The sequence below is a fragment of the Triturus cristatus genome, chromosome 4_1 (assembly GCF_964204655.1).
Source record: "Triturus cristatus chromosome 4_1, aTriCri1.1, whole genome shotgun sequence".
In the NCBI taxonomy this organism is placed as follows: domain Eukaryota; kingdom Metazoa; phylum Chordata; class Amphibia; order Caudata; family Salamandridae; genus Triturus; species Triturus cristatus.
In genome coordinates this window covers 120,400,455-120,427,726 of record NC_140585.1, presented here as the reverse complement: position 1 = coordinate 120,427,726, position 27,272 = coordinate 120,400,455, and the positions used below count along the sequence as shown (strand labels likewise).

The following is a 27,272-nucleotide window of genomic DNA, read 5'->3' as shown; positions in this document are numbered from 1 at the left end:
CATGGAGGTGAGCACTGTTGAACTGAAGCCAATATGTCCTCGTTAGTATAGTGGTCAGTATCCCCGCCTGTCACGCGGCAGACCGGGGTTCAATTCCCCGACGGGGAGACGATTCCTTTTATTCACAAAATTAAATAAAATGATGTACTTAATAACATTGTAAACTATATTTGTCATTATCCTTCTCTATTACGATTGAGATAAACGTTGAATTCAGTGATGGCCAAATTGCTTACAGATGTGTTAACTAAAAGTCAGAATATGCTCTGAATATTTCAATCTGCACAGACCATACCATCAAAAACAATTTACATCTGTAATCTAATGGAAAATGGAATGAAGCAGTGGGGAATCTTATGCTTCTGCTCAACTCTAGGGGCTGGATTTAGAAGTGGAGTGGATGCTTTTTGTTAGTAGTGACCCCTGGTGGTAAATGGTTATAAGCTGCAAATGGTAAAGTGAGCTGATTGTATATATATATATATATATATATATATATACATATACATAGATAGATAGAAAGATAGATAGACAGATCGATAAATAGGTATTTATTTTAATCAATCATTTCTTATTAAAGCAGATTATTTTTAGCTAGGAATTTCTGATTTGTAATCATTTATGAAAAAAGATTACTTCTCCTAACCAAAAGAAGCAAAGCTGCCTATTACAATACTGTGAATTGATTGAGGGCATGCCCTAACCTCATGAAGGTGAGCACTGTTGAACTGAAGACAATATGTCCTCGTTAGTATAGTGGTCAGTATCCCCGCCTGTCACGCGGGAGACCGGGGTTCAATTCCCCGACGGGGAGACGATTCCTTTTATTCACACAATTAAATAAAATGATGTACTTAATAACATTGTAAACTATATTTGTCATTATCCTTCTCTATTACGATTGAGATAAACGTTGAATTCAGTGATGGCCAAATTGCTTACAGATGTGTTAACTAAAAGTCAGAATATGCTCTGAATATTTCAATCTGCACAGACCATACCATCAAAAACAATTTACATCTGTAATCTAATGGAAAATGGAATGAAGCAGTGGGGAATCTTATGCTTCTGCTCAACTCTAGGGGCTGGATTTAGAAGTGGAGTGGATGCTTTTTGTTAGTAGTGACCCCTGGTGGTAAATGGTTATAAGCTGCAAATGGTAAAGTGAGCTGATTGTATATATATATATATATATATATATATATATACATATACATAGATAGATAGAAAGATAGATAGACAGATCGATAAATAGGTATTTATTTTAATCAATCATTTCTTATTAAAGCAGATTATTTTTAGCTAGGAATTTCTGATTTGTAATCATTTATGAAAAAAGATTACTTCTCCTAACCAAAAGAAGCAAAGCTGCCTATTACAATACTGTGAATTGATTGAGGGCATGCCCTAACCTCATGAAGGTGAGCACTGTTGAACTGAAGACAATATGTCCTCGTTAGTATAGTGGTCAGTATCCCCGCCTGTCACGCGGGAGACCGGGGTTCAATTCCCCGACGGGGAGACGATTCCTTTTATTCACACAATTAAATAAAATGATGTACTTAATAACATTGTAAACTATATTTGTCATTATCCTTGTCTATTACGATTGAGATAAACGTTGAATTCAGTGATGGCCAAATTGCTTACAGATGTGTTAACTAAAAGTCAGAATATGCTCTGAATATTTCAATCTGCACAGACCATACCATCAAAAACAATTTACATCTATAATCTAATGGAAATGGAATGAAGCAGTGGGGAATCTTATGCTTCTGCTCAACTCTAGGGGCTAGATTTAGAAGTGGAGTGGATGCTTTTTGTTAGTAGTGACCCCTGGTGGTAAATGGTTATAAGCTGCAAATGGTAAAGTGAGCTGATTGTATATATATATATATATATATATATACATAGATAGATAGAAAGATAGATAGACAGATCGATAGATAGGTATTTATTTTAATCAATCATTTCTTATTAAAGCAGATTATTTTTGGCTAGGAATTTCTGATTTGTAATCATTTATGAAAAAAGATTGCTTCTCCTAACCAAAAGAAGCAAAGCTGCCTATTACAATACTGTGAATTGATTGAGGGCATGCCCTAACCTCATGGAGGTGAGCACTGTTGAACTGAAGCCAATATGTCCTCGTTAGTATAGTGGTCAGTATCCCCGCCTGTCACGCGGGAGACCGGGGTTCAATTCCCCGACGGGGAGACGATTCCTTTTATTCACACAATTAAATAAAATGATGTACTTAATAACATTGTAAACTATATTTGTCATTATCCTTCTCTATTACGATTGAGATAAACGTTGAATTCAGTGATGGCCAAATTGCTTACAGATGTGTTAACTAAAAGTCAGAATATGCTCTGAATATTTCAATCTGCACAGACCATACCATCAAAAACAATTTACATCTGTAATCTAATGGAAAATGGAATGAAGCAGTGGGGAATCTTATGCTTCTGCTCAACTCTAGGGGCTGGATTTAGAAGTGGAGTGGATGCTTTTTGTTAGTAGTGACCCCTGGTGGTAAATGGTTATAAGCTGCAAATGGTAAAGTGAGCTGATTGTATATATATATATATATATATATATATATATATATATATATATATATATATATATATATATACATATACATAGATAGATAGAAAGATAGATAGACAGATCGATAAATAGGTATTTATTTTAATCAATCATTTCTTATTAAAGCAGATTATTTTTGGCTAGGAATTTCTGATTTGTAATCATTTATGAAAAAAGATTGCTTCTCCTAACCAAAAGAAGCAAAGCTGCCTATTACAATACTGTGAATTGATTGAGGGCATGCCCTAACCTCATGGAGGTGAGCACTGTTGAACTGAAGCCAATATGTCCTCGTTAGTATAGTGGGCAGTATCCCCGCCTGTCACGCGGCAGACCGGGGTTCAATTCCCCGACGGGGAGACGATTCCTTTTATTCACACAATTAAATAAAATGATGTACTTAATAACATTGTAAACTATATTTGTCATTATCCTTCTCTATTACGATTGAGATAAACGTTGAATTCAGTGATGGCCAAATTGCTTACAGATGTGTTAACTAAAAGTCAGAATATGCTCTGAATATTTCAATCTGCACAGACCATACCATCAAAAACAATTTACATCTGTAATCTAATGGAAAATGGAATGAAGCAGTGGGGAATCTTATGCTTCTGCTCAACTCTAGGGGCTGGATTTAGAAGTGGAGTGGATGCTTTTTGTTAGTAGTGACCCCTGGTGGTAAATGGTTATAAGCTGCAAATGGTAAAGTGAGCTGATTGTATATATATATATATATATATATATATATATATATATACATATACATAGATAGATAGAAAGATAGATAGACAGATCGATCAATAGGTATTTATTTTAATCAATCATTTCTTATTAAAGCAGATTATTTTTAGCTAGGAATTTCTGATTTGTAATCATTTATGAAAAAAGATTACTTCTCCTAACCAAAAGAAGCAAAGCTGCCTATTACAATACTGTGAATTGATTGAGGGCATGCCCTAACCTCATGAAGGTGAGCACTGTTGAACTGAAGACAATATGTCCTCGTTAGTATAGTGGTCAGTATCCCCGCCTGTCACGCGGGAGACCGGGGTTCAATTCCCCAACGGGGAGACGATTCCTTTTATTCACACAATTAAATAAAATGATGTACTTAATAACATTGTAAACTATATTTGTCATTATCCTTCTCTATTACGATTGAGATAAACGTTGAATTCAGTGATGGCCAAATTGCTTACAGATGTGTTAACTAAAAGTCAGAATATGCTCTGAATATTTCAATCTGCACAGACCATACCATCAAAAACAATTTACATCTATAATCTAATGGAAATGGAATGAAGCAGTGGGGAATCTTATGCTTCTGCTCAACTCTAGGGGCTAGATTTAGAAGTGGAGTGGATGCTTTTTGTTAGTAGTGACCCCTGGTGGTAAATGGTTATAAGCTGCAAATGGTAAAGTGAGCTGATTGTATATATATATATATATATATATATACATAGATAGATAGAAAGATAGATAGACAGATCGATAGATAGGTATTTATTTTAATCAATCATTTCTTATTAAAGCAGATTACTTTTGGCTAGAAATTTCTGATTTGTAATCATTTATGAAAAAAGATTGCTTCTCCTAACCAAAAGAAGCAAAGCTGCCTATTACAATACTGTGAATTGATTGAGGGCATGCCCTAACCTCATGGAGGTGAGCACTGTTGAACTGAATCCAATATGTCCTCGTTAGTATAGTGGTCAGTATCCCCGCCTGTCACGCGGGAGACCGGGGTTCAATTCCCCGACGGGGAGACGATTCCTTTTATTCACACAATTAAATAAAATGATGTACTTAATAACATTTTAAACTATATTTGTCATTATCCTTGTCTATTACGATTGAGATAAACGTTGAATTCAGTGATGGCCAAATTGCTTACAGATGTGTTAACTAAAAGTCAGAATATGCTCTGAATATTTCAATCTGCACAGACCATACCATCAAAAACAATTTACATCTATAATCTAATGGAAATGGAATGAAGCAGTGGGGAATCTTATGCTTCTGCTCAACTCTAGGGGCTAGATTTAGAAGTGGAGTGGATGCTTTTTGTTAGTAGTGACCCCTGGTGGTAAATGGTTATAAGCTGCAAATGGTAAAGTGAGCTGATTGTATATATATATATATATATATATATATATATATACATAGATAGATAGAAAGATAGATAGACAGATCGATAGATAGGTATTTATTTTAATCAATCATTTCTTATTAAAGCAGATTATTTTTGGCTAGGAATTTCTGATTTGTAATCATTTATGAAAAAAGATTGCTTCTCCTAACCAAAAGAAGCAAAGCTGCCTATTACAATACTGTGAATTGATTGAGGGCATGCCCTAACCTCATGGAGTTGAGCACTGTTGAACTGAAGCCAATATGTCCTCGTTAGTATAGTGGTCAGTATCCCCGCCTGTCACGCGGGAGACCGGGGTTCAATTCCCCGACGGGGAGACGATTCCTTTTATTCACACAATTAAATAAAATGATGTACTTAATAACATTGTAAACTATATTTGTCATTATCCTTCTCTATTACGATTGAGATAAACGTTGAATTCAGTGATGGCCAAATTGCTTACAGATGTGTTAACTAAAAGTCAGAATATGCTCTGAATATTTCAATCTGCACAGACCATACCATCAAAAACAATTTACATCTGTAATCTAATGGAAAATGGAATGAAGCAGTGGGGAATCTTATGCTTCTGCTCAACTCTAGGGGCTGGATTTAGAAGTGGAGTGGATGCTTTTTGTTAGTAGTGACCCCTGGTGGTAAATGGTTATAAGCTGCAAATGGTAAAGTGAGCTGATTGTATATATATATATATATATATATATATATATATATATATATATATACATATACATAGATAGATAGAAAGATAGATAGACAGATCGATAAATAGGTATTTATTTTAATCAATCATTTTTTATTAAAGCAGATTATTTTTGGCTAGGAATTTCTGATTTGTAATCATTTATGAAAAAAGATTGCTTCTCCTAACCAAAAGAAGCAAAGCTGCCTATTACAATACTGTGAATTGATTGAGGGCATGCCCTAACCTCATGAAGGTGAGCACTGTTGAACTGAAGACAATATGTCCTCGTTAGTATAGTGGTCAGTATCCCCGCCTGTCACGCGGGAGACCGGGGTTCAATTCCCCGACGGGGAGACGATTCCTTTTATTCACACAATTAAATAAAATGATGTACTTAATAACATTGTAAACTATATTTGTCATTATCCTTGTCTATTACGATTGAGATAAACGTTGAATTCAGTGATGGCCAAATTGCTTACAGATGTGTTAACTAAAAGTCAGAATATGCTCTGAATATTTCAATCTGCACAGACCATACCATCAAAAACAATTTACATCTATAATCTAATGGAAATGGAATGAAGCAGTGGGGAATCTTATGCTTCTGCTCAACTCTAGGGGCTAGATTTAGAAGTGGAGTGGATGCTTTTTGTTAGTAGTGACCCCTGGTGGTAAATGGTTATAAGCTGCAAATGGTAAAGTGAGCTGATTGTATATATATATATATATATATATATACATAGATAGATAGAAAGATAGATAGACAGATCGATAGATAGGTATTTATTTTAATCAATCATTTCTTATTAAAGCAGATTATTTTTGGCTAGGAATTTCTGATTTGTAATCATTTATGAAAAAAGATTGCTTCTCCTAACCAAAAGAAGCAAAGCTGCCTATTACAATACTGTGAATTGATTGAGGGCATGCCCTAACCTCATGGAGGTGAGCACTGTTGAACTGAAGCCAATATGTCCTCGTTAGTATAGTGGTCAGTATCCCCGCCTGTCACGCGGGAGACCGGGGTTCAATTCCCCGACGGGGAGACGATTCCTTTTATTCACACAATTAAATAAAATTATGTACTTAATAACATTGTAAACTATATTTGTCATTATCCTTCTCTATTACGATTGAGATAAACGTTGAATTCAGTGATGGCCAAATTGCTTACAGATGTGTTAACTAAAAGTCAGAATATGCTCTGAATATTTCAATCTGCACAGACCATACCATCAAAAACAATTTACATCTGTAATCTAATGGAAAATGGAATGAAGCAGTGGGGAATCTTATGCTTCTGCTCAACTCTAGGGGCTGGATTTAGAAGTGGAGTGGATGCTTTTTGTTAGTAGTGACCCCTGGTGATAAATGGTTATAAGCTGCAAATGGTAAAGTGAGCTGATTGTATATATATATATATATATATATATATATATATATATACATATACATAGATAGATAGAAAGATAGATAGACAGATCGATAAATAGGTATTTATTTTAATCAATCATTTCTTATTAAAGCAGATTATTTTTGGCTAGGAATTTCTGATTTGTAATCATTTATGAAAAAAGATTGCTTCTCCTAACCAAAAGAAGCAAAGCTGCCTATTACAATACTGTGAATTGATTGAGGGCATGCCCTAACCTCATGGAGGTGAGCACTGTTGAACTGAAGCCAATATGTCCTCGTTAGTATAGTGGTCAGTATCCCCGCCTGTCACGCGGCAGACCGGGGTTCAATTCCCCGACGGGGAGCTGATTCCTTTTATTCACAAAATTAAATAAAATGATGTACTTAATAACATTGTAAACTATATTTGTCATTATCCTTCTCTATTACGATTGAGATAAACGTTGAATTCAGTGATGGCCAAATTGCTTACAGATGTGTTAACTAAAAGTCAGAATATGCTCTGAATATTTCAATCTGCACAGACCATACCATCAAAAACAATTTACATCTGTAATCTAATGGAAAATGGAATGAAGCAGTGGGGAATCTTATGCTTCTGCTCAACTCTAGGGGCTGGATTTAGAAGTGGAGTGGATGCTTTTTGTTAGTAGTGACCCCTGGTGGTAAATGGTTATAAGCTGCAAATGGTAAAGTGAGCTGATTGTATATATATATATATATATATATATATATACATATACATAGATAGATAGAAAGATAGATAGACAGATCGATAAATAGGTATTTATTTTAATCAATCATTTCTTATTAAAGCAGATTATTTTTAGCTAGGAATTTCTGATTTGTAATCATTTATGAAAAAAGATTACTTCTCCTAACCAAAAGAAGCAAAGCTGCCTATTACAATACTGTGAATTGATTGAGGGCATGCCCTAACCTCATGAAGGTGAGCACTGTTGAACTGAAGACAATATGTCCTCGTTAGTATAGTGGTCAGTATCCCCGCCTGTCACGCGGGAGACCGGGGTTCAATTCCCCGACGGGGAGACGATTCCTTTTATTCACACAATTAAATAAAATGATGTACTTAATAACATTGTAAACTATATTTGTCATTATCCTTCTCTATTACGATTGAGATAAACGTTGAATTCAGTGATGGCCAAATTGCTTACAGATGTGTTAACTAAAAGTCAGAATATGCTCTGAATATTTCAATCTGCACAGACCATACCATCAAAAACAATTTACATCTATAATCTAATGGAAATGGAATGAAGCAGTGGGGAATCTTATGCTTCTGCTCAACTCTAGGGGCTAGATTTAGAAGTGGAGTGGATGCTTTTTGTTAGTAGTGACCCCTGGTGGTAAATGGTTATAAGCTGCAAATGGTAAAGTGAGCTGATTGTATATATATATATATATATATATATACATAGATAGATAGAAAGATAGATAGACAGATCGATAGATAGGTATTTATTTTAATCAATCATTTCTTATTAAAGCAGATTACTTTTGGCTAGAAATTTCTGATTTGTAATCATTTATGAAAAAAGATTGCTTCTCCTAACCAAAAGAAGCAAAGCTGCCTATTACAATACTGTGAATTGATTGAGGGCATGCCCTAACCTCATGGAGGTGAGCACTGTTGAACTGAATCCAATATGTCCTCGTTAGTATAGTGGTCAGTATCCCCGCCTGTCACGCGGGAGACCGGGGTTCAATTCCCCGACGGGGAGACGATTCCTTTTATTCACACAATTAAATAAAATGATGTACTTAATAACATTTTAAACTATATTTGTCATTATCCTTGTCTATTACGATTGAGATAAACGTTGAATTCAGTGATGGCCAAATTGCTTACAGATGTGTTAACTAAAAGTCAGAATATGCTCTGAATATTTCAATCTGCACAGACCATACCATCAAAAACAATTTACATCTATAATCTAATGGAAATGGAATGAAGCAGTGGGGAATCTTATGCTTCTGCTCAACTCTAGGGGCTAGATTTAGAAGTGGAGTGGATGCTTTTTGTTAGTAGTGACCCCTGGTGGTAAATGGTTATAAGCTGCAAATGGTAAAGTGAGCTGATTGTATATATATATATATATATATATATATATATACATAGATAGATAGAAAGATAGATAGACAGATCGATAGATAGGTATTTATTTTAATCAATCATTTCTTATTAAAGCAGATTATTTTTGGCTAGGAATTTCTGATTTGTAATCATTTATGAAAAAAGATTGCTTCTCCTAACCAAAAGAAGCAAAGCTGCCTATTACAATACTGTGAATTGATTGAGGGCATGCCCTAACCTCATGGAGTTGAGCACTGTTGAACTGAAGCCAATATGTCCTCGTTAGTATAGTGGTCAGTATCCCCGCCTGTCACGCGGGAGACCGGGGTTCAATTCCCCGACGGGGAGACGATTCCTTTTATTCACACAATTAAATAAAATGATGTACTTAATAACATTGTAAACTATATTTGTCATTATCCTTCTCTATTACGATTGAGATAAACGTTGAATTCAGTGATGGCCAAATTGCTTACAGATGTGTTAACTAAAAGTCAGAATATGCTCTGAATATTTCAATCTGCACAGACCATACCATCAAAAACAATTTACATCTATAATCTAATGGAAATGGAATGAAGCAGTGGGGAATCTTATGCTTCTGCTCAACTCTAGGGGCTAGATTTAGAAGTGGAGTGGATGCTTTTTGTTAGTAGTGACCCCTGGTGGTAAATGGTTATAAGCTGCAAATGGTAAAGTGAGCTGATTGTATATATATATATATATATATATATACATAGATAGATAGAAAGATAGATAGACAGATCGATAGATAGGTATTTATTTTAATCAATCATTTCTTATTAAAGCAGATTACTTTTGGCTAGAAATTTCTGATTTGTAATCATTTATGAAAAAAGATTGCTTCTCCTAACCAAAAGAAGCAAAGCTGCCTATTACAATACTGTGAATTGATTGAGGGCATGCCCTAACCTCATGGAGGTGAGCACTGTTGAACTGAATCCAATATGTCCTCGTTAGTATAGTGGTCAGTATCCCCGCCTGTCACGCGGGAGACCGGGGTTCAATTCCCCGACGGGGAGACGATTCCTTTTATTCACACAATTAAATAAAATGATGTACTTAATAACATTTTAAACTATATTTGTCATTATCCTTGTCTATTACGATTGAGATAAACGTTGAATTCAGTGATGGCCAAATTGCTTACAGATGTGTTAACTAAAAGTCAGAATATGCTCTGAATATTTCAATCTGCACAGACCATACCATCAAAAACAATTTACATCTATAATCTAATGGAAATGGAATGAAGCAGTGGGGAATCTTATGCTTCTGCTCAACTCTAGGGGCTAGATTTAGAAGTGGAGTGGATGCTTTTTGTTAGTAGTGACCCCTGGTGGTAAATGGTTATAAGCTGCAAATGGTAAAGTGAGCTGATTGTATATATATATATATATATATATATATATATACATAGATAGATAGAAAGATAGATAGACAGATCGATAGATAGGTATTTATTTTAATCAATCATTTCTTATTAAAGCAGATTATTTTTGGCTAGGAATTTCTGATTTGTAATCATTTATGAAAAAAGATTGCTTCTCCTAACCAAAAGAAGCAAAGCTGCCTATTACAATACTGTGAATTGATTGAGGGCATGCCCTAACCTCATGGAGTTGAGCACTGTTGAACTGAAGCCAATATGTCCTCGTTAGTATAGTGGTCAGTATCCCCGCCTGTCACGCGGGAGACCGGGGTTCAATTCCCCGACGGGGAGACGATTCCTTTTATTCACACAATTAAATAAAATGATGTACTTAATAACATTGTAAACTATATTTGTCATTATCCTTCTCTATTACGATTGAGATAAACGTTGAATTCAGTGATGGCCAAATTGCTTACAGATGTGTTAACTAAAAGTCAGAATATGCTCTGAATATTTCAATCTGCACAGACCATACCATCAAAAACAATTTACATCTGTAATCTAATGGAAAATGGAATGAAGCAGTGGGGAATCTTATGCTTCTGCTCAACTCTAGGGGCTGGATTTAGAAGTGGAGTGGATGCTTTTTGTTAGTAGTGACCCCTGGTGGTAAATGGTTATAAGCTGCAAATGGTAAAGTGAGCTGATTGTATATATATATATATATATATATATATATATATATATATATATACATATACATAGATAGATAGAAAGATAGATAGACAGATCGATAAATAGGTATTTATTTTAATCAATCATTTTTTATTAAAGCAGATTATTTTTGGCTAGGAATTTCTGATTTGTAATCATTTATGAAAAAAGATTGCTTCTCCTAACCAAAAGAAGCAAAGCTGCCTATTACAATACTGTGAATTGATTGAGGGCATGCCCTAACCTCATGGAGGTGAGCACTGTTGAACTGAAGCCAATATGTCCTCGTTAGTATAGTGGTCAGTATCCCCGCCTGTCACGCGGGAGACCGGGGTTCAATTCCCCGACGGGGAGACGATTCCTTTTATTCACACAATTAAATAAAATGATGTACTTAATAACATTGTAAACTATATTTGTCATTATCCTTGTCTATTACGATTGAGATAAACGTTGAATTCAGTGATGGCCAAATTGCTTACAGATGTGTTAACTAAAAGTCAGAATATGCTCTGAATATTTCAATCTGCACAGACCATACCATCAAAAACAATTTACATCTATAATCTAATGGAAAATGGAATGAAGCAGTGGGGAATCTTATGCTTCTGCTCAACTCTAGGGGCTAGATTTAGAAGTGGAGTGGATGCTTTTTGTTAATAGTGACCCCTGGTGGTAAATGGTTATAAGCTGCAAATGGTAAAGTGAGCTGATTGTATATATATATATATATATATATATATACATATACATAGATAGATAGAAAGATAGATAGACAGATCGATAAATAGGTATTTATTTTAATCAATCATTTCTTATTAAAGCAGATTATTTTTGGCTAGGAATTTCTGATTTGTAATCATTTATGAAAAAAGATTGCTTCTCCTAACCAAAAGAAGCAAAGCTGCCTATTACAATACTGTGAATTGATTGAGGGCATGCCCTAACCTCATGGAGGTGAGCACTGTTGAATTGAAGCCAATATGTCCTCGTTAGTATAGTGGTCAGTATCCCCGCCTGTCACGCGGGAGACCGGGGTTCAATTCCCCGACGGGGAGACGATTCCTTTTATTCACACAATTAAATAAAATGATGTACTTAATAACATTGTAAACTATATTTGTCATTATCCTTCTCTATTACGATTGAGATAAACGTTGAATTCAGTGATGGCCAAATTGCTTACAGATGTGTTAACTAAAAGTCAGAATATGCTCTGAATATTTCAATCTGCACAGACCATACCATCAAAAACAATTTACATCTGTAATCTAATGGAAAATGGAATGAAGCAGTGGGGAATCTTATGCTTCTGCTCAACTCTAGGGGCTGGATTTAGAAGTGGAGTGGATGCTTTTTGTTAGTAGTGACCCCTGGTGGTAAATGGTTATAAGCTGCAAATGTTAAAGTGAGCTGATTGTATATATATATATATATATATATATATATATATACATATACATAGATAGATAGAAAGATAGATAGACAGATCGATAAATAGGTATTTATTTTAATCAATCATTTCTTATTAAAGCAGATTATTTTTGGCTAGGAATTTCTGATTTGTAATCATTTATGAAAAAAGATTGCTTCTCCTAACCAAAAGAAGCAAAGCTGCCTATTACAATACTGTGAATTGATTGAGGGCATGCCCTAACCTCATGGAGGTGAGCACTGTTGAACTGAAGCCAATATGTCCTCGTTAGTATAGTGGTCAGTATCCCCGCCTGTCACGCGGGAGACCGGGGTTCAATTCCCCGACGGGGAGACGATTCCTTTTATTCACACAATTAAATAAAATGATGTACTTAATAACATTGTAAACTATATTTGTCATTATCCTTGTCTATTACGATTGAGATAAACGTTGAATTCAGTGATGGCCAAATTGCTTACAGATGTGATAACTAAAAGTCAGAATATGCTCTGAATATTTCAATCTGCACAGACCATACCATCAAAAACAATTTACATCTGTAATCTAATGGAAAATGGAATGAAGCAGTGGGGAATCTTATGCTTCTGCTCAACTCTAGGGGCTGGATTTAGAAGTGGAGTGGATGCTTTTTGTTAGTAGTGACCCCTGGTGGTAAATGGTTATAAGCTGCAAATGGTAAAGTGAGCTGATTGTATATATATATATATATATATATATATATATATATATATATACATATACATAGATAGATAGAAAGATAGATAGACAGATCGATAAATAGGTATTTATTTTAATCAATCATTTCTTATTAAAGCAGATTATTTTTGGCTAGGAATTTCTGATTTGTAATCATTTATGAAAAAAGATTGCTTCTCCTAACCAAAAGAAGCAAAGCTGCCTATTACAATACTGTGAATTGATTGAGGGCATGCCCTAACCTCATGGAGGTGAGCACTGTTGAACTGAAGCCAATATGTCCTCGTTAGTATAGTGGTCAGTATCCCCGCCTGTCACACGGGAGACCGGGGTTCAATTCCCCGACGGGGAGACGATTCCTTTTATTCACACAATTAAATAAAATGATGTACTTAATAACATTGTAAACTATATTTGTCAGTATCCGTGTCTATTACGATTGAGATAAACGTTGAATTCAGTGATGGCCAAATTGCTTACAGATGTGTTAACTAAAAGTCAGAATATGCTCTGAATATTTCAATCTGCACAGACCATACCATCAAAAACAATTTACATCTATAATCTAATGGAAAATGGAATGAAGCAGTGGGGAATCTTATGCTTCTGCTCAACTCTAGGGGCTAGATTTAGAAGTGGAGTGGATGCTTTTTGTTAATAGTGACCCCTGGTGGTAAATGGTTATAAGCTGCAAATGGTAAAGTGAGCTGATTGTATATATATATATATATATATATATATTACCTACTGGCGGTCGCCAGTAGGTAGTTATAGTTAGGACCACGTTTCCATAGGAAAACCTCAACATTCTATTTTGAATAACTTTGGCGCCGGTCGACGAATCCTCGCGAATTTCTCAAAATAGGTGGGGCGCTACGCTCCGCTCCTACCCTGAAAGTCTCGGGGGGATCCGTCAAGCGGGGGCTGAGATAAAAGGGGGGTCCCAAAACGCGTTTTTCCCATGCATTTTTCCATAGGACCTTTAGAACGACCTACAGCCCGAACGGCTGAACAGAATTACTAGAAATTTGGCAGAGAGGTAGTCCGTAGGTCAAGGAAGTGCCTTTTGTAGGTTTGGTGTAAATCAGTTCAGTAGATTCTGAGAAAATAGCCTTTAAATCAATATATATCTGAGCCAGCTTACGGTACGCTTACCGTACGCTTACGGTAAGCGTACGGTGGCGTGCGCGAGCGCGATTCTGATTGGCTCTTAGATCTTAGTAAACATTCGAATCGGCCGAAACCAGGAAGCGGCGGCCGCCATTTTGTGTATTTCACTCTGAAAAAAAAGAGTGAAAACAAAGAAAGGGGGCAATGAGGAGAGTTACAGACCCCCTAACAATTGTAAGGGGGTCAAAGAAGGACAGAAAAGTACAAAAAAAACATTTATTGATTTTTAAAAAAATCACGGGGTACGCGTACGGTAAGCTCACGGTAAGCGTACGGTAAAAAAAATAAAAATAAATAAATGAAAATCAGATTTAAGAGTTTAGAAATTAGGGAGCTCTAAAAAGAGCTGTTGTGTTTATGGAGTCATTTTTTTAGTGGTACCTACAAGTAAGTACCGATGCAGAGTCTAAGGTTCAAGAGGAAGACTCTGTTCCCTTCATCATTGAAGTGCACACCATCTCCTCTATAAATGTCTTGCATGTCGTAACGCAAGTTGTTGTGGTAAATGGCACCCATACCATAGTCACGGAGGAAAGCAGAAACAGATTTGTTGACGTGCTTTCTTGCTTTGTCAATCTGTGGACAGAAATGATTGGACCAGTTCCATTTTTGCCTTTGGCATATGTTGGAAAACACAAAGGCAGTTTTAGGGAAAAGTGTAAACAGTTGTGCAAAGGTGTCCTTCATAAGCATTTCCAGACCTACCCCAGTCAAAGTGCCTAGGTCATTGCCACCACAGTGCACTATTATGAGGTCAGGGTGTTGGATTTGCATGAAGGATTTCACCAATGGCATCAATTGGTGCCACTTTAACCCTCTCTGACCAATCCATTTAATGTCTACATTTGGCAAAGCAAGGTCTCTCACCATATCTGTTTTCTCTGCAAACTTTTCACTCCAGAAGACATAGCTGTGCCCTACAATCCACACTGTGAACATCTTCAAAGGAGAACTGGATGCACTCAGGAGGTGTCTTTCAGTAGAATGGCAATATGAAAAGAAAGACAGTTTGGAAATGGAGGCATACATATTTTTTACAAAACAAAAAGAACTGATTGGCTGTTTCATACCATTCTAGAAAAAAAACTAGGCTGTATGTGAAAATTAATAGAAGCATGTTTTGTATTGGTACAAAAAAATGTGTAACCAAAGAACAGTACTATGGATTTGCAGTTAGGATTGAAAAGTCAAGCACTCTTGCTCTGTGGAATTGAAACATTGTGTGTCGAACTTCTGACCTAACTGCACACAGCAGTGTTCCATGAGCTGTTGCTATGGTAGCAGGCAGAAGTCAAGTTGGGGGAAGGGTACTAGGCAGAAGTCAAGTTGGGGGCAGGGTACTTTTGGAAAAGGGTTGGTTTTCAACCAATAGAAATGTGTCATTACATTTGAAAAAAAAGGGGAAGCACTGAGATTTGAAACTTACATGTATATGTGTGGAAAAATAGAGGGAAAGTTTGCCATTATCTGGTTCTGCTGAGAGGAGAGAGGTGTACAGAACAGAGATCCTGGCTCTGATAATCTGCTGTTTGAGTGACACATTTCTTTCACAACTAACTAATTTTAAAGGTGAGTTTACAGTTTGAGAGGGGATGTATGTGGTAACTTAAGAAATGAATAATAGAAATGGGAATTGTTTTTGTTGTAGTTACACATGGTGGATTCATAATGTGTCAGTCTGTAAAAGAGATTTTCACTTGGCCCGAAAAAAAAAGAGCAGTAAGTGTGCTTTCAAATTGGCAAAGAAATTTCGTTTTGGGACTAATGTGAAAACATGACTCTGTGTCCATAGAAGAATTATAGGCAGAAATTTATTGCGTCTTGCTCTGGTGATTTCACAGTTGCAGTAGATGGAAAAGAGGAGCGAATTTTTGGGGGAAGAAGCAGAGGCTTAGCACACACCCATGTGCTTGCCATGTATAGTCATGCACAGTAATTAGAAGCGAGTGGGGTTTTCAGGTTTAAGTCTGTAATGCAAATACATTCAGCATCACTAAGGCTGGTTGCTCCTGCTGGAGTGTAGGCAGTCACAGAGAATACACACGGTGGTGGTCTGAAAAAAAAACAGCTTGGACATGTGCATTTAAATAAATTTAAAAAAAAGGTTTCAGAATGTGTCAGTCTGTAAAGGTGATTTCAAAGTGTAAAAAGAGATTTTCACTTGGCCCAAAAAAAAAAGAGCAGTAAGTGTGCTTTCAAATTGGCAAAGAAATTTCGTTTTGGCACTAATGTGAAAACATGACTCTGTGTGCATTGAAGAATTATAGGCAGAAATTTATTGCGTCTTGCTCTGGTGATTTCACAGTTGCAGTAGATGGAAAAGAGGAGCGAATTTTTGGGGGAAGAAGCAGAGGGTTAGCACACACCCATGTGCTTGCCATGTATAGTCATGCACAGTAATTAGAAGCGAGTGGGGTTTTCAGGTTTAAGTCTGTAATGCAAATACATTCAGCATCACTAAGGCTGGTTGCCCCTGCTGGAGTGTAGGCAGTCACAGAGAATACACACGGTGGTGGTCTGAAAAAAAAACAGCTTGGACATGTGCATTTAAATAAATTTAAAAAAAAGGTTTCAGAATGTGTCAGTCTGTAAAAGTGATTTCAAAGTGTAAAAAGAGATTTTCACTTGGCCCAAAAAAAAAAGAGCAGTAAGTGTGCTTTCAAATTGGCAAAGAAATTTCGTTTTGGCACTAATGTGAAAACATGACTCTGTGTGCATAGAAGAATTATAGGCAGAAATGTATTGCGTCTTGCTCTGGTGATTTCACAGTTGCAGTAGATGGAAAAGAGGAGCGAATTTTTGGGGGAAGAAGCAGAGGCTTAGCACACACCCATGTGCTTGCCATGTATAGTCATGCACAGTAATTAGAAGCGAGTGGGGTTTTCAGGTTTAAGTCTGTAATGCAAATACATTCAGCATCACTAAGGCTGGTTGCCCCTGCTGGAGTGTAGGCAGTCACAGAGAATACACACGGTGGTGGTCTGAAAAAAAAACAGCTTGGACATGTGCATTTAAATAAATTTAAAAAAAAGGTTTCAGAATGTGTCAGTCTGTAAAAGTGATTTCAAAGTGTAAAAAGAGATTTTTACTTGGCCCAAAAAAAAAAGAGCAGTAAGTGTGCTTTCAAATTGGCAAAGAAATTTCGTTTTGGCACTAATGTGAAAACATGACTCTGTGTCCATAGAAGAATTATAGGCAGAAATTTATTGCGTCTTGCTCTGGTGATTTCACAGTTGCAGTAGATGGAAAAGAGGAGCAAATTTTTGGGGGAAGAAGCAGAGGCTTAGCACACACCCATGTGCTTGCCATGTATAGTCATGCACAGTAATTAGAAGCGAGTGGGGTTTTCAGGTTTAAGTCTGTAATGCAAATACATTCAGCATCACTAAGGCTGGTTGCTCCTGCTGGAGTGTAGGCAGTCACAGAGAATAAACACGGTGGTGGTCTGAAAAAAAAACAGCTTGGACATGTGCATTTAAATAAATTTAAAAAAAAGGTTTCAGAATGTGTCAGTCTGTAAAAGTGATTTCAAAGTGTAAAAAGAGATTTTCACTTGGCCCAAAAAAAAAAGAGCAGTAAGTGTGCTTTCAAATTGGCAAAGAAATTTCGTTTTGGCACTAATGTGAAAACATGACTCTGTGTGCATAGAAGAATTATAGGCAGAAATTTATTGCGTCTTGCTCTGGTGATTTCACAGTTGCAGTAGATGGAAAAGAGGAGCGAATTTTTGGGGGAAGAAGCAGAGGCTTAGCACACACCCATGTGCTTGCCATGTATAGTCATGCACAGTAATTAGAAGCGAGTGGGGTTTTCAGGTTTAAGTCTGTAATGCAAATACATTCAGCATCACTAAGGCTGGTTGCCCCTGCTGGAGTGTAGGCAGTCACAGAGAATACACACGGTGGTGGTCTGAAAAAAAAACAGCTTGGACATGTGCATTTAAATAAATTTAAAAAAAAGGTTTCAGAATGTGTCAGTCTGTAAAAGTGATTTCAAAGTGTAAAAAGAGATTTTCACTTGGCCCAAAAAAAAAAGAGCAGTAAGTGTGCTTTCAAATTGGCAAAGAAATTTCGTTTTGGCACTAATGTGAAAACATGACTCTGTGTGCATAGAAGAATTATAGGCAGAAATTTATTGCGTCTTGCTCTGGTGATTTCACAGTTGCAGTAGATGGAAAAGAGGAGCGAATTTTTGGGGGAAGAAGCAGAGGCTTAGCACACACCCATGTGCTTGCCATGTATAGTCATGCACAGTAATTAGAAGCGAGTGGGGTTTTCAGGTTTAAGTCTGTAATGCAAATACATTCAGCATCACTAAGGCTGGTTGCCCCTGCTGGAGTGTAGGCAGTCACAGAGAATACACACGGTGGTGGTCTGAAAAAAAAACAGCTTGGACATGTGCATTTAAATAAATTTAAAAAAAAGGTTTCAGAATGTGTCAGTCTGTAAAAGTGATTTCAAAGTGTAAAAAGAGATTTTCACTTGGCCCAAAAAAAAAAGAGCAGTAAGTGTGCTTTCAAATTGGCAAAGAAATTTCGTTTTGGCAATAAAGTGAAAACATGACTCTGTGTGCATAGAAGAATTATAGGCAGAAATTTATTGCGTCTTGCTCTGGTGATTTCACAGTTGCAGTAGATGGAAAAGAGGAGCGAATTTTTGGGGGAAGAAGCAGAGGCTTAGCACACACCCATGTGCTTGCCATGTATAGTCATGCACAGTAATTAGAAGCGAGTGGGGTTTTCAGGTTTAAGTCTGTAATGCAAATACATTCAGCATCACTAAGGCTGGTTGCCCCTGCTGGAGTGTAGGCAGTCACAGAGAATACACACGGTGGTGGTCTGAAAAAAAAACAGCTTGGACATGTGCATTTAAAAAAATTTAAAAAAAAGGTTTCAGAATGTGTCAGTCTGTAAAAGTGATTTCAAAGTGTAAAAAGAGATTTTCACTTGGCCCGAAAAAAAAAGAGCAGTAAGTGTGCTTTCAAATTGGCAAAGAAATTTCGTTTTGGCACTAATGTGAAAACATGACTCTGTGTGCATAGAAGAATTATAGGCAGAAATTTATTGCGTCTTGCTCTGGTGATTTCACAGTTGCAGTAGATGGAAAAGAGGAGCGAATTTTTGGGGGAAGAAGCAGAGGCTTAGCACACACCCATGTGCTTGCCATGTATAGTCATGCACAGTAATTAGAAGCGAGTGGGGTTTTCAGGTTTAAGTCTGTAATGCAAATACATTCAGCATCACTAAGGCTGGTTGCCCCTGCTGGAGTGTAGGCAGTCACAGAGAATACACACGGTGGTGGTCTGAAAAAAAAACAGCTTGGACATGTGCATTTAAATAAATTTAAAAAAAAGGTTTCAGAATGTGTCAGTCTGTAAAAGTGATTTCAAAGTGTAAAAAGAGATTTTCACTTGGCCCAAAAAAAAAAGAGCAGTAAGTGTGCTTTCAAATTGGCAAAGAAATTTCGTTTTGGCACTAATGTGAAAACATGACTCTGTGTGCATAGAAGAATTATAGGCAGAAATTTATTGCGTCTTGCTCTGGTGATTTCACAGTTGCAGTAGATGGAAAAGAGGAGCAAATTTTTGGGGGAAGAAGCAGAGGCTTAGCACACACCCATGTGCTTGCCATGTATAGTCATGCACAGTAATTAGAAGCGAGTGGGGTTTTCAGGTTTAAGTCTGTAATGCAAATACATTCAGCATCACTAAGGCTGGTTGCCCCTGCTGGAGTGTAGGCAGTCACAGAGAATACACACGGTGGTGGTCTGAAAAAAAAACAGCTTGGACATGTGCATTTAAATAAATTTAAAAAAAAGGTTTCAGAATGTGTCAGTCTGTAAAAGTGATTTCAAAGTGTAAAAAGAGATTTTCACTTGGCCCAAAAAAAAAAGAGCAGTAAGTGTGCTTTCAAATTGGCAAAGAAATTTCGTTTTGGCAATAAAGTGAAAACATGACTCTGTGTGCATAGAAGAATTATAGGCAGAAATTTATTGCGTCTTGCTCTGGTGATTTCACAGTTGCAGTAGATGGAAAAGAGGAGCGAATTTTTGGGGGAAGAAGCAGAGGCTTAGCACACACCCATGTGCTTGCCATGTATAGTCATGCACAGTAATTAGAAGCGAGTGGGGTTTTCAGGTTTAAGTCTGTAATGCAAATACATTCAGCATCACTAAGGCTGGTTGCCCCTGCTGGAGTGTAGGCAGTCACAGAGAATACACACGGTGGTGGTCTGAAAAAAAAAACAGCTTGGACATGTGCATTTAAATAAATTTAAAAAAAAGGTTTCAGAATTTGTCAGTCTGTAAAAGTGATTTCAAAGTGTAAAAAGAGATTTTCACTTGGCCCGAAAAAAAAAGAGCAGTAAGTGTGCTTTCAAATTGGCAAAGAAATTTCGTTTTGGCACTAATGTGAAAACATGACTCTGTGTGCATAGAAGAATTATAGGCAGAAATTTATTGTGTTTTGCTCTGGTGATTTCACAGTTGCAGTAGATGGAAAAGAGGAGCAAATTTTTGGGGGAAGAAGCAGAGGCTTAGCACACACCCATGTGCTTGCCATGTATAGTCATGCACAGTAATTAGAAGCGAGTGGGGTTTTCAGGTTTAAGTCTGTAATGCAAATATATTCAGCATCACTAAGGCTGGTTGCCCCTGCTGGAGTGTAGGCAGTCACAGAGAATACACACGGTGGTGGAATGAAAAAAAAAAACAGGTTGGACATGTGCATTTAAATAAATTTAAAAAAAAGGTTTCAGAATGTGTCAGTCTGTAAAAGTGATTTCAAAGTGTAAAAAGAGATTTTCACTTGGCCCGAAAAAAAAGTGCAGTAAGTGTGCTTTCAAATTGGCAAAGAAATTTCGTTTTGGCACTAATGTGATAACATGACTCTGTGTGCATAGAAGAATTATAGGCAGAAATTTATTGCGTCTTCCTCTGGTGATTTCACAGTTGCAGTAGATGGAAAAGAGGAGCGAATTTTTGGGGGAAGAAGCAGAGGGTTAGCACACACCCATGTGCTTGCCATGTATAGTCATGCACAGTAATTAGAAGCGAGTAGGGTTTTCAGGTTTAAGTCTGTAATGCAAATATATTCAGCATCACTAAGGCTGGTTGCCCCTGCTGGAGTGTAGGCAGTCACAGAGAATACACACGGTGGTGATCTGAAAAAAAAAAAAAGCTTGGACATGTGCATTTAAATAAATTTTAAAAAAAGAGCAGTTTGTGTGCATTCAAAATGGCAAAGAAATTTCGTTTTGTGACTATTGTGAAAAGAAATGTAGTAATATATTTAAATACAATAAAGGATTTTTTTTTTAGTTTTTTTCAGGTATTGCTGAAGAACAGTGAACAAAATTTAAGATGCCTACAAAATCTCGAGTTCAAAAAACGCTAAAAAAAAAACTATATTTGAGGACAACTGGAGGACCAAAGTTAGTAGAAGATGCTGATGTTGGGAAAAAGAAAAAATCTTCTGGTAAGCAAAAAAAACAATTCCTAAACAAAATATTGAAAACAAACAAAAATGTACAAAATGTCTGTTCTCGGAAAAATGTAACAAAACCTACAGAACAGCAAAAAATTGAGGATTTAGTTAATGCAAATATACCTTCTGCAATTGAAAAGTTTAACATAAACAGAAAAACAGCATTTAAAGAGATACGTAGAAAAATGTTTCAGAGAAGAGTTATGTCCAATTTGATAAAGGATATAAAGAAATATAAGCAAAAGGCTAAATATTATAAGAGAAAAAAAGAAATTGAAGCCATTGCAGCAAAAGCATTAGAATTAAAAAGGAAACTATTCATATTAATTTTGAATAGGATGCGTACATTAGATAAAATGGTTAATGTACTGAAATCACAAAGCAAAAGCAAAAGAGTAGTGAACAGAACAAACTTTTGTAAAGTGTTTTTAGGAAAGTGGATGCATAGTTCAAGTAGTGAACCTTTTTTTAATGAAGAAAGCTATTTTCAAAGTAATAGTTTGCTGCATGCAGTTGACACCAGAGGTCGTTCATACGAAGTAAAAAATGGTTGCATAATGGAGAAGGAGATAATGGTTCCAAGAGATGAGGTACAAGTGATGGCAGATGAGGCAATGGGGAGACGTCCTAAAGCCCCAGTGTACACTTGGAATTGTAGTAGTATTTGCACTGTGCGTCAGGAATCTATTGACAGATTTCGAGAGTTTCTAAGAGAATATAGTAAAAAAAGTGTAAAACAAAAGATTAAGGTGCTTCAAAGTCTGGATCCATGCAGAGTGAGAGAGAATACTGGTTTGCAGGGTCATTCTCTTGCTTGTCTATCTAGAAAAGTGTGCAATAGTGTTTTCCATCATTTTAGGATGCTGGCTGTTCATCATACTGAAATGAGAAAGTTTGTGAGACGGTTGTATTTTGCCAAAAGTCCAGCAATAAAGTTAAATGAATTGAATAGGGCTCTGTTCCGAGGAACGGTATCAGATGTAGAGAAGGTTGTTGATGAAATTCAGTTTTGTTACTTTGGTCCTGAACAAAACAGTGCAGAGAAGGACACAGTAAATGAGGCAGAAGTGGAAGAGAATGTAGAACCCTCTGTAAGTAACACATTTAATGATCACATAACAAAATTTGCAATAGTCTCTAATGAAAGACCAAATGTTACTTGTATTTGTTGCCGCAGAACTCATTATAGAAAACAAACTAGGAATGTTGATCTCTACAGAAAGAGTGAAAATGAAGATAATTATAAGTGGATGGATTTTGCCACATATATATTTCTTGAAAATTGTTTTGAATTGGGTGAAGATCAGCGTATTTGTAAATACTGCTACAACAAGTTAGAGGAAAATAGAATGCCGACCAGAGCTGTACATAATAATTTAGAATTGGATGCTATTCCTGCTGAACTTTCTGAATTAAATACATATGAGTCTATACTCATTCAATGTGTTCATCCGTTCCAGACCATAGTACGTATGGAGCCCAAAACTGGTAAATTACCTCCTTCAGATTTACTGAGAGGTTTAAAAGGTAGAGTGGTGTATTTGCCCTTGGATTTGAAAAAAAATATGGAAACTATTGATGCAGATACTTTGGAAACTGAACCATTAATTATTCTGGTTAATGGTGTCCCTACAAAGAATAAGAAGATTTGGCAGGAGCTGGTAGATGTGCGGAAAGTACAAAGAGCAAATTTGTATTTGAAAAAAAATAACAAATGGTATGAATCAATTTATATAGAAGAAGAAGAAGAAGAAGAAGATTTACAAGGAGACACAGAAACACCAACTGGACAAATTGAAAAAGTGGACAAGTCAAAGGAAGAAGAAATTTATGAACATTTTAGCATACATCCTCTCCATTCGAAAGAAGTTATGGGAGACAATATTGATCTCTTTCAGATGAAGAAAGCAAAAGGAAATCCCGTGAGTGTATGGGAGGAGAGCTTGGAAGCTCGATGTTTTCCCCAGCTGTTTCCTAAAGGAAAAGGAGGACGATACGATGAACGTCCGGAACAGATTCCAGCTTCTGAGTATCGGACTACAAGACTATATGCTGAAGATCCCAGATTTCGACAAAGTATCCCTTATTTGTTCCATCTTTTATTTGAAAGCGACTTGTCTGCACTGTCTTATGCAGTAAATCACATTTTAAAAAGTGGAGTACATTTACAAAATGTGTCTGCTAAGGATTTTATGGAGAAAGTGCAGCACCGAGATGATCATTTGGAAACACAACTGATCAATCTGATGGCTTGTCAGCGTGGGACAAATGAATATTGGTACCGACGCCATGGTGAACTAAAATGCATGTTACGCAACTTAGGAACACCAACATGGTTCCTTACCCTAAGCTGCGCCGAGTACGCTTGGGATGATTTACTGGATTTTCTACGAGAGGCCAATTCAAACATTGAAAACATCGAATACAAGACAGCAGGAGAACTGTGCTCATTGGATCCGGTTAATGTTTGCAGATATTTCAATCATAGATTTGAGGCTATGATGTCCTTCATCTGCAATAAAAAAAATCCACCCCTTGGAGAAGTAGTGGATTTCTTTTGGAGAAAAGAGTACCAGGCAAGAGGTGCTCCTCATATTCATATGCTGCTGTGGATCAAGGATGCCCCAAAGTTTGGAACAGATACTGATGAAGCAGTGTTATCTTACATTGAAGAATATGCAACATGTGCTATACCTAAAAGCACAGAAGAGAACAAGTTAAAGGAGCAAGTTCTACGTTTCCAAAGTCATCGGTGTGGAAAATACTGTCGACGGAAATACAAGAGCAAAGAAAAATACTACACTAAATGTCGATTTGGATTTCCTAGACCTGTTCTTACAAATGGAAGAGTCAACAGTTTTATGTCAGCTGTGAGACATACTATCACAAGAAAATCACCTAAGAATACCTACAACCTTAAAAGAAAAGAAGAATCAAAAAATATAAATGACTACAACCCAGTCATTTTATCCATGTGGAACGCTAACATGGATATACAGTATGTTGCTGACAATTCCATTGCTGTTGCTCGATATGTAACGTCTTACATTACGAAATCAGAAAAAACAGAATTGAAGGAAATGTGGGAAGAGATTTCTCACGAGAAGACTGTCAGTAAGAAGCTGTACAGTTTCAGTTTGAAGATGTTATCGCATCGAGAAATTGGATCCTACGAATGTTCAGATAGGTTATCTTCTGCAAGTCTCTACTCGAAGTCAAGAAGAATAATTTGGGCAAGTTTAGGCCTTGCAGCAATGAGAAATCGGGTACTGAAATCTGTTGGAGAAATTGAATATTTGGCTGAGAATGACCCAGAAAGTACAGACATATTGAAAACAAACATGTTGGACACATATTATCCCAAGAGAAGTCATCATCTGGAGAACATGTGTCTCTATGAAGTGCTGCAGAACTACATTTATTCACGGAAAGCTGCAGAAGACATCAACAGTGGAAAATATAAAGTTGTTGGTGAAGAAGGATGTTTGGTGAAGCAAACCAAAGGAAGTTTGATAAATCACCGGAAGCTGAGTTGCGACACTACCGACAAGAAAGAATTTTACTACTTGGCTCTTTTACAGTTGTTTAAACCATGGCGTACAGAGGATGAACTACTGGGAGAATTCCAGAGCTATGAAGATTCTTTTAATGCTTGCAAAGACAGCATACAATGCAGTACATTCTCAACTTATCTGCAAATGTTAAATGAAGAAATTGAACAGGAAACTACAATTGCAGCAGAAATAGCTAGAGACAGTTCTCAGGACAGCCAAAGTTCAGGAACATACAGTCAAGATCCCCTAGGACAACCAATCGTTGAAAATGAAGCATCAATAGCCATGAATGAAGTGGAAACGGCTATGAATCAAGCTCAAGAAGAATTTATAGACTTAGAAAATTTGGAAAGACAACTGAATCAAGAGCAGCAACAAATTTATGAAGAGATCAAAAACAAAATTGATCACGGATTTCTACATATCAAAAAAGAGTGCTCATGCACATCATTTCATCCAATCAGGATGTATGTAAGCGGACAAGCTGGCACTGGAAAAAGTTTCCTAATTAAAGTCATCAGAAGCTACCTAAAGCAAAAAACGGATTCTACTTTGTCTTGTGTGGTTACTGCTCCAACTGGGTTAGCAGCATATAACATAAAAGGAATCACCTTACATCGTTTGCTAATGTTACCAGTGGAGCATGAGAACAAAATACAATTCAACAAGCTAACTGGAGAAGCATCCTTAGAAGTGTCAAGAGTATTGAAGAAGATGCAAGTTCTCATTATTGATGAGGTGAGCATGGTATCAAACTTAATGCTTGCCTTTGTGCATTTAAGAATGCAGCAAATTTTGAAGACAGACTATGACGTGTTATTTGGTGGAAAACACGTCATAGTTTTTGGGGATCTTTTGCAACTTACTCCAGTTAAAGGACAACCAGTGTTTAATACTGTGACACATGAAGACACGAAGAAGTCATTGGGAAGCATTGGAAATACAAATATTTGGTCCTTCTTTGAGTACAAGGAACTTACAACTAATATGAGGCAAGCAAACGATGAAGAATATGGAAGTATTCTGAAAGATATCAGAATTGGACTACTCACAGAAGTTGGCAAAAAAGCATTACAGAGTCGGCTGTTACATAACTTATTTCCAAAGGAAGAAATAGTTGCAGAGAAAATATACAAGAATATTGCAGAAAACAAAAGTGTCATCTGCTTAATGCCAACTCTACGTGAATGCTCAATATTTAATGAGGAGCTTTTGAAATTGGAAAATGAAGACATCATGAAATTGGAAGCAGTGGACAAAATTGAGGATGGAAGAATTACTGTCACAGTAACAGGCAAACTGAAAAATAAATTGGACTCACTAGAGAAGAATATCTCCAAAACAGCAGGATTAGAAAAAAATCTATATGTTTGCATGAACTGTAGAGTGTTTTTAAGGAGAAATTTGGATGTTGAAAAAGGCTTAGTGAATGGAGCGATGGGAAGAGTTGTGGGTTTTATTAATTATCAGAAAAAAGATGGAATTGAATGTTTAAAAATAAAATTTGATCAGATAGAGGAAGTTAAAGACATTTGTCGTTGTTCAGTTCGTTTCATGCTTGTGAAAGACTTATATGTACGTAGGAAGCAGTTTCCGTTTTCACTAGCATATGCTGTAACTATCCACAAGTCTCAAGGATTGACTGTAGATTGTGCATTTGTGAACATTGGTTCAACTGTGTTCAAAGAAGGTATGGCATATGTAGCTTTGTCACGAGTCAAAACATTATCAGGTTTATTCATGATTGACTTTGATGATTCAAAAGTTAGTGCTGATACAAACTGTGTAAAGGAGTATAATAGATTAAGAAGAACCTATGCTCCTCATTTAGGTCAGTATCCTGTGTTGGAGAAACGTGTAGTTTCTCGTA

General features: G+C 36.5%; 15 non-coding genes across 15 annotated transcripts; all 15 read left to right on the top strand.

Moving 5' to 3' along the window:
- Window positions 1-742: 742 nt before the first annotated feature.
- On the top strand, window positions 743-814 carry TRNAD-GUC (transfer RNA aspartic acid (anticodon GUC)). The gene has a single exon. It is a non-coding gene; the product is annotated as a tRNA-Asp (tRNA).
- A 636-nt stretch (window positions 815-1,450) lies between these two features.
- Window positions 1,451-1,522, top strand: TRNAD-GUC (transfer RNA aspartic acid (anticodon GUC)). Its single transcript has one exon. It is a non-coding gene; the product is annotated as a tRNA-Asp (tRNA).
- A 623-nt stretch (window positions 1,523-2,145) lies between these two features.
- On the top strand, window positions 2,146-2,217 carry TRNAD-GUC (transfer RNA aspartic acid (anticodon GUC)). The gene has a single exon. It is a non-coding gene; the product is annotated as a tRNA-Asp (tRNA).
- Window positions 2,218-4,292: 2,075 nt separating this feature from the next.
- On the top strand, window positions 4,293-4,364 carry TRNAD-GUC (transfer RNA aspartic acid (anticodon GUC)). Its single transcript has one exon. It is a non-coding gene; the product is annotated as a tRNA-Asp (tRNA).
- A 631-nt stretch (window positions 4,365-4,995) lies between these two features.
- Window positions 4,996-5,067, top strand: TRNAD-GUC (transfer RNA aspartic acid (anticodon GUC)). The gene has a single exon. It is a non-coding gene; the product is annotated as a tRNA-Asp (tRNA).
- Window positions 5,068-5,717: 650 nt separating this feature from the next.
- Window positions 5,718-5,789, top strand: TRNAD-GUC (transfer RNA aspartic acid (anticodon GUC)). Its single transcript has one exon. It is a non-coding gene; the product is annotated as a tRNA-Asp (tRNA).
- A 623-nt stretch (window positions 5,790-6,412) lies between these two features.
- Window positions 6,413-6,484, top strand: TRNAD-GUC (transfer RNA aspartic acid (anticodon GUC)). The gene has a single exon. It is a non-coding gene; the product is annotated as a tRNA-Asp (tRNA).
- A 1,348-nt stretch (window positions 6,485-7,832) lies between these two features.
- On the top strand, window positions 7,833-7,904 carry TRNAD-GUC (transfer RNA aspartic acid (anticodon GUC)). Its single transcript has one exon. It is a non-coding gene; the product is annotated as a tRNA-Asp (tRNA).
- A 623-nt stretch (window positions 7,905-8,527) lies between these two features.
- TRNAD-GUC (transfer RNA aspartic acid (anticodon GUC)) lies at window positions 8,528-8,599 on the top strand. Its single transcript has one exon. It is a non-coding gene; the product is annotated as a tRNA-Asp (tRNA).
- A 629-nt stretch (window positions 8,600-9,228) lies between these two features.
- On the top strand, window positions 9,229-9,300 carry TRNAD-GUC (transfer RNA aspartic acid (anticodon GUC)). Its single transcript has one exon. It is a non-coding gene; the product is annotated as a tRNA-Asp (tRNA).
- A 623-nt stretch (window positions 9,301-9,923) lies between these two features.
- On the top strand, window positions 9,924-9,995 carry TRNAD-GUC (transfer RNA aspartic acid (anticodon GUC)). The gene has a single exon. It is a non-coding gene; the product is annotated as a tRNA-Asp (tRNA).
- Window positions 9,996-10,624: 629 nt separating this feature from the next.
- TRNAD-GUC (transfer RNA aspartic acid (anticodon GUC)) lies at window positions 10,625-10,696 on the top strand. The gene has a single exon. It is a non-coding gene; the product is annotated as a tRNA-Asp (tRNA).
- Window positions 10,697-11,344: 648 nt separating this feature from the next.
- TRNAD-GUC (transfer RNA aspartic acid (anticodon GUC)) lies at window positions 11,345-11,416 on the top strand. The gene has a single exon. It is a non-coding gene; the product is annotated as a tRNA-Asp (tRNA).
- A 632-nt stretch (window positions 11,417-12,048) lies between these two features.
- Window positions 12,049-12,120, top strand: TRNAD-GUC (transfer RNA aspartic acid (anticodon GUC)). The gene has a single exon. It is a non-coding gene; the product is annotated as a tRNA-Asp (tRNA).
- Window positions 12,121-12,758: 638 nt separating this feature from the next.
- TRNAD-GUC (transfer RNA aspartic acid (anticodon GUC)) lies at window positions 12,759-12,830 on the top strand. The gene has a single exon. It is a non-coding gene; the product is annotated as a tRNA-Asp (tRNA).
- The last annotated feature ends 14,442 nt before the right edge of the window (window positions 12,831-27,272 follow it).